This window comes from Priapulus caudatus, unplaced genomic scaffold, assembly GCF_000485595.1.
Source record: "Priapulus caudatus unplaced genomic scaffold, Priapulus_caudatus-5.0.1 Scaffold77, whole genome shotgun sequence".
Classification (NCBI taxonomy): Eukaryota; Metazoa; Priapulida; class Priapulimorpha; order Priapulimorphida; family Priapulidae; genus Priapulus; species Priapulus caudatus.
In genome coordinates this window covers 492,836-500,381 of record NW_014577138.1, presented here as the reverse complement: position 1 = coordinate 500,381, position 7,546 = coordinate 492,836, and positions in this window count along the sequence as shown.

Genomic DNA, 7,546 nt, shown 5'->3' with positions numbered 1-7,546 from the left:
ATGTCACCATTAACATTCAACATTAAAAAAGAGAGAAATTTTACCATCTTGTGCGACGACGTGTAATATACGATCATTAATTGCCAAGCAAACGTGTGCACATAGAGGGAATTACAGGACTTGCAAAAACGTATAAAACCTTGCTACAGTGTTGTTAAGATCATTTTTATGCCTGCTATCAATAGTATCAAGCTCCGTTCGCTATATTCCCGCTATCTCATCCGCTAACTCCCGAGTTGTCCGCTAAATAGCGCGAGGACGCGTTTCATGAACCTCCGTTCGCTAAAGTCGCTCGCTATTTACCGCATTTAGCGGACAACTTAGCGGGAGCTCTGCACGTCCCGCTAATTTAGCGGAGCACTCTATGGTGTATAAAATCCCATAAAAATACAAAATTAGCACTAAACGTAATAAATATAGTCTTGGCTGTTTATCATGCATGTTATTGGAACAAAGACAAGAATTTGTTTAAACTCTGCACTAGGAGTATGACAAAGGTTGTGTAACTAGTTTACCATGCATGTATGTATTGCAATGATAGTTTATGCCACCGATTTACGTAAGTCCTACGCGTGTAGCAAGTATTATGATTAGCACGTATAACGAGTTCCGACCATGTGGCACATGATGCCTACAGTAATTAGAACGTACCACAAAAACACACTTCACTACAATGCGTAAGGCTAACGCTCCATTAGGAGTGTTCCCATCGTCGATGCCACAACTGCGAGCACGAGTGTGTAGCGAGAATCATAGCAAACTTTTATATTTATGCAGCCTATAATAGAGAACATGCAAGAAGACGTCTGCGAAGAGAAAGAATCTTTAGAGACAGAACGCATCCGTTTGATGCATACTGTAGCGGTGGCACCGGGCCCTCGGGTTCCCAGAGCGGTGGGGTGTAGGCCCCCCTGGGGGTACCGGGAGATGGGGAGATGGGTGAATGTTTGTTATTGTCTAATTGTTTTGCTCTTTGTGTCTGTTTTGTCAGGCGGTTTGCTTACCGATTGTAACATCAACAAAAGGGGCGCCATGCCGGATGCAGGGGTCCCTCTAGCGCAGAGTGCGCGAAACAGTTGGCCCGCCAGGTTATAGGCCGGGAATTCGCCGGCGGTCTCTCGGTAGTTGGCGGTAGGAGCGCAGGAGAGAGGTTTAGATAGAGATTCGGAAGACAAAGAGATAGAGAGAGAGAGAGTTGCGGAGTTATTACCCAATTTCAAACATGTGGGTCAAACAGTTCCTGAAGTTATCGTTGACCGTAGCCAAATGTTGACGGAAGGACGGACGGACGAACGGACGACGATGGACGACGACCATGGAAATAGCTCAGCTTAACGATGTCAAGGTAAGCTAATAAAATGAGACCGTTTTTTAACGCACTTGAACCAGAAGCATATTAGTTCATTGTTAAATTAATAGTTATGTTATTTATTAATGACACTTTACCGAGTTTGCGGTACTAGATCAGTTTTGTAACATTGGTCAAATTGAGAAGAAACACAACTGACTTTGAACTCAGCCCGATGTTTGAGATATCTGAAGTCAGTAGCAAATGTACATGTAACATGGATAACTTTTATGGCAGTAGAATGGGATGAAATTGACTGGTGGCCTGCAAAAAACTTGTGAAGCATTACATGCCTTCAGATTGGTACGGAGTGTCCCACAATGAAACCAACAGATGCTTTGGCCCAACAGGCTACTTTTCATCCTACAAAATAAGAATAAAATAAAGCTTGTCGTTGGGTCGAGTCCTGGTGGATTATTGATAGTCATATGTGTCACCAGCATATGGTGGATCCACCAGTGACAGGCAAGTAATTGAAAGAACCAACTTCATGAAAATCTGTGATTCAGGAGACAGTGTTATGGTAGATAAAGGTTTCAATGTGCAAGCTCTCTTTGTGTCATTCGATGTCACCATTAACATTCCAACATTAAAAAAGAGAGAAATTGACCATCTTGTGCGATGAAAATATAATTGTAATATACGATCATATAATTGCAAGCAAACGTTTGCACATAGAGGGAATTACAGGACTTGCAAAAACGTATAAACCTTGCTACAGTGGTTGTTAAGATCATTTTTATGCTGCTAGTCAATAGTATCAAGCTCCGTTCGCTATATTCTCCGCTATCTCATCTGCTAACTCCCGAGTTGTCCGCTAAATAGCGGAGGACGCGTTTCATGAACCTCCGTTCGCTAAAGTCGCTCGCTATTTACCGCATTTTAGCGGACAACTTTAGCGGGAGCTCTGCACGTCCCGCTAAATGTAGCGGAGCACTCTATGGTGTATAAAATCCCATAAAAATACAAAATTAGCACTAAACGTAATAAAAATAGTCTTGGCTGTTTATCATGCATGTTATTGGGACAAAGAATTTGTTTAAACTCTGCACTAGGAGTATGACAAAGGTTGTGTAACTAGTTTACCATGCATGTATGTATTGCAATGATTGTTTATGCCATCGATTTACGTAAGTCCTACGCGTGTAGCAAGTATTATGATTAGCACGTATAACGAGTTCCGACCATGTGGCACATGATGCTACAGTAATTAGAACGTACCCCAAAAAAACACTTCACTACAATGCGTAAGGCTAACGCTCCATTAGGAGTGTTCCCATCGTCGATGCCACAACTGCGAGCACGAGTGTGTAGCGAGAATTATAGCAAACTTTTTATTCTATGCAGCCTATAATAGAGAACATGCAAGAAGACGTCTGCGAAGAGAAAGAATCTTTAGAGACAGAACGCATCCGTTTGATGCATACAATGACAGTGAAATAATCGCTAGATATAGATTGCCTAGGCATGTTGTTGGTGATCTAGTGGATCAACTTGAAGAGCTCTCGCCAAGAACAATGAGATCTAGGGCCATACCTACCTCTCTGCAAGTGTTTGCGGCACTACAATTTTTACAAGGGGACTATCCCAACAACATTAATTCATAATCAAGTTCATTCTTTTAAAAGTGGTTTTTTAAGTGTGATTAGTCGGATTTATTACAGCAGCTTACAAGAATGTCACCCAGAATGATGATCAGAATATGGTTATGGTGTATGGTGATCACTATGATAGGAGCAAAAAAAGCTCGATCTAGATATAAGCCCGGGAATTCAACTGAGAGATCTCGCTATTCTGTTCATCGTCTCAGTATAGGTGAATCAGTGGTACTATCAGGTGCTGAAATTACTCGCGTCGGAACATCACTTACTGACCCGGTCTGGGTGCCCTTAGTTTGGAGTATAGACTTGATTCGTCCGGAAATCACACCCTTACTAAAGATATACGACAAACTTTGCGTAAAAAGAAGACTTGAAGCTCCGATGCTGCCAGTTAACAATGTGGAAATCGTTCATGATCGCTTATGCAACAAAATAGATAACCCCAATCCATTAGCAGAGAAATCGGAGAGAGTGAGTCAGAGAAATAAAAGATTTGTCGTAGGCAGCATAGCTCTTGCTCGCGTAGAACAGGCACGCAAGAAAATTAATGAAGAAATAATCCCCAAGATGACGGAACTCAATAGCGGATTACAAACTGTTGCTGATCAGCAGGTATTGCTTGCCAAGAATGTCAAAGATTTTCGGTCGAAATTGATAGTACAATTAGATGGTCTCAATGGTCAATTGAACAACATCACCCTTCGACTCTCAGGTGCCATAGGAGTAAACTTCAAGAAGACTGCCAATGCAATGTATGCAATGGAGGCCCGGAATACCTTGTCCATTCTTGAAATGGGAAGGTCCTTGTATGACTCTCAGATGCGTTATTACAGAAGGATCAAGGCTCAACTGTTGCTTGGAGATATACCAGACGAATGGTGTCTTGTCGGCACGGACTCGTACAATGAGTTATACAAGTCCGTAGCTGGCATTACTGACTCCCCAATCCCTATCCTTCAGTTAACCGAAGTGTTCTGTCAGACAAAATGGTCGCCCCTAGACATCGGCGACGGTGCTTACGATCAAGTCAATCTCTTCAGGATGGTGCCGATCAGTGGGTTGCAGAACCCGATTTATCGTATATCACCCTTACCGATTATCGAATTGGGTTATCTAGTATTGTCTCCGGTTACCTAAGTACTAGTCACAAAGGACCTGTACCTCAATGCTTACGCAGAGATCAAGATGAAGGATGAGACACCTGTGGGCCAAGTGGAATGGTTTGCCCTCAATGATTTAGTTCACCTGGATAGTGGTCGGGGAGACTGTTGGCGTTCCCTCATTAGGGACTCTAATTTCGCATATTGCCAAACAAAAGTGTTCCTAACATCCCGGGCTTGGGCTACCACCCCTACATCTGATGGTCTTTGGGTGTCCGGTGTACTGAATTGTATTCAGTGGGTTTTTGGTCTAGCGCCACCGCGCGTTAACGTGGCACCATCTATTGTGTCATTTAGGTGCTATTGAAAAGGTCTTACTAGCCACGCGGTTGTAGGGGCGTTCTTGTGTTGGAGGCAGTAGCCATGATGTCTTTGTAATAGTCACCGACATTTGTGCTTGTTTACTGTTAGAACGTCAATGCGAGAGATGCGGGAATGGTATGCTAAGTTATAAGTTTCTATAGTTCACGTTGATGTTTCTAGGGTTAGGGTTTGATTTGTTAGAGCTATAAAGTTTAATTGGGAATGAATAATTAGATGTACAGGCCATTTCTATGTATAGTTTCAAACGAAGAAAATGTTGAATAAGAATTAGTAGAGAGATTGAGTATTAGGTACATGCATCCTGTAGCATAATTTTGGTTTCTTAGTGTGGTATGTTTATGGCTTTGATGTGAAATATGATCATTTAGTATGGTAGAATTTATTACTGTTTATTGTTTGTTGCAGTAATTTTACAGCTTAGAAGATAACTTAGAGACAAGACTGGTTAACTGGTGAAGTCAGAATGGAATAAAGCTAGTTGTAACCGTCGCAGATTGTCAAGTCATGCCGGACAGTTTTATAATATCAACGCAGGTGTATTTTACTAGCTTTATTCCATTCTGACTTCAATTTCGAATTGCTCGTCATCTGCTATGACGTCAACCAGTGCGCTGTGAGCTTCATCAAGCGCTTCGTATGCAGCTCTTACCTTTGTAAATGCTTCTTTAACCACATTTGGTTCACCTGTATCATCAGCAAGGGAAAGCTTTAAAAGATTGATAGCCCTTGTCAAGGCGCCCTTGCGGTTTCTTCTTTGCAGCTTCAGCTGCTTCGTTCTGTCTTCAATATTCATTGTCTTGCTTTACTGTCAAAGACTGCTCAGCGATGTAATTTTACTGTAACCGTCGCAGATTGTCAAGTCATGCCGGACAGTTTTATAATATCAACGCAGGTGTATTTTTCCGGTAATGCACAAATATCGGAAATTTGTCATGACGCTACTACAAACACCACCTTAAGAGGCCATGTTTATTGGCAGCCTAAGAAGGACTGTGCGTATGCGATAAATGATAGAATAGTTATGCATTCTAAGTCTAAGCAAATCTCATCAGAAATATTTGTCTTTTCCGAAGCACTTTCCGTTGATGCTAATCCCGTGAGACTTAAGGAGTTGCCGGCAGTTATTACGTCTTCTGGTTTCGGACTATATTTGGAGAGTTTGAAAGAAAGCAACTTGGTATTGGAAAATTTAACTTCTGAAATTATTATAAACAATGATAAAATTGGAATAGAACCCATTAAGAAGTTAAGCCCTGCATGGAAATTTCCCCATATTAGCAAGTCGATCACGAGTTTTTCCCTGCAGGGGGTCATTCTAGCGTGGTTGTTCGGGTTGACACCGATTGCAGGAAAACTTTCTTATGACGCGAGCCGCCGCCAGTAGTTTCGCTTATTCTAGTATACCAATGGGACCAACAGCTCCTGATTACCACAAGTAACATTATCCTGAGTTTTCAGTAGCTCGATAAACAACATATCACTGGGACTCTCAAAAATATAAAATATAATTAAGATCCTCTCTTTAAAAAGAGCTGATTGTTCGACTTGTGACCAACTTTCAGTTCATACACTTAAGATAATCAAACATGTTTTTTCTAGGTTTTCTCCTCTCCAGTGTATTCGTGACAGCTTGTGCTAGTGAAGAATCAGGTTATTTATTACATTTTATTTATTTGATTTATTACAACTTGCAGCTGTCATGTGGAACAGAGTCCGACTTTGTAGAATCCCACGGGACTACTGATTGGCCGTTAAGTGTCTGTCGCGCGACTGACGATTTGTGTGATGTCAGGTGCCAGCCTGAGGGAAGTTTGAAAATTCGAGTTGTACATAGTGCGATAGGATTTAACGAAGATAACAAATCATTGATAAATCTACCCATTTTATGGGAAAAGAAATTAAGTGATTCATGTATTGCCCAGATTCGACCTTCGAGGATCATTACGTATTCCCTTGGCTGTACCAATGAGGGAGCTGAACAATTCTGTTGGTCGGATATAGGATTACAAGATGTTGTGTCAGAAACCCTCGTTTAATTCTTTTGGGATCAATTGTGAATATTTGAAACTATTCTATTTTCCATTGTCTGGTATTCAGCGTCGATCTGAACTTTTCCCATTAGCATCCCTCATGGGCCAAGGAGAGTGGTACATCACATTGTCAGTAGTGATCGTTGGCCTGGTCTTATGGATAACCCATTGCGGATCTTTATTGTATTTGATTAAGCGTCGTTGTCACTTTACTCAACACTCCTTTGACCTGGAGCGTATCATTCACCAAGTTCCATTCCGTTCCTAAGACTGTCGTCTCATCGTTTGCCGGATAGTACTCGGGTTCACAAATCTCGCGCACGTTCGACAGCCATTTACGGATTTTCAGATTCCCTTTCTGAAGCGTTGCGGTGAGATTATGTTTTATACGCAGACCGTCCTGGGTAGATCGCAGCGAATCGCTTAGATCGTCTACATAAAACTGTTCGTTAACAACGCGTTGAATCTCAAGATCGTCAGGAGCGTTTTCCCTGGCGACGTGTCGAAGCGCTACTATTGCGGCCGTCGGTGATGGCTTGTCACCGAAAGTAACAGTCGTAAGTTCATAAACCTGAACTGGATCGCACGGTTTCTCACGGAACACGTATCGGTGGAATCGCGCGTCATCCGGATTGAGCTTGACTGCCTGGAACATTTTACTAATGTCCGCAATCACACCCACCTCATACTCGCGGAAACGGAGTGCTACCTCAAACAAGTTCAAATTCAAGTTCTCGCCCTTAGCTAGATAGTCATTTAGCGAATGACCTTGGAAACGGGCTTTGCCGTCGTACACAACGCGCACGGGTGTGGTCAACGAATCCTTCAGCACCGCGAAATGAGGAAGAAACCACATGTTGCGTTCCTCGTGATTGTCATCTTCTAACTCGGTCGCTGGCACGATTCTTGCTACGCCTCGCTTAAGGCAAGAACGGGTCACTATCAGATCAACCTCCCTTGGAGACATCGCCGCGCGGAACTTCCGCAACAATTACGACTACCGGCAGTCAAACGTCTTAACGGACTTGGAGAACAGTTCAATAGAAAACCGGACGCTTGGAAGAACGTACTGTCACCAGATGG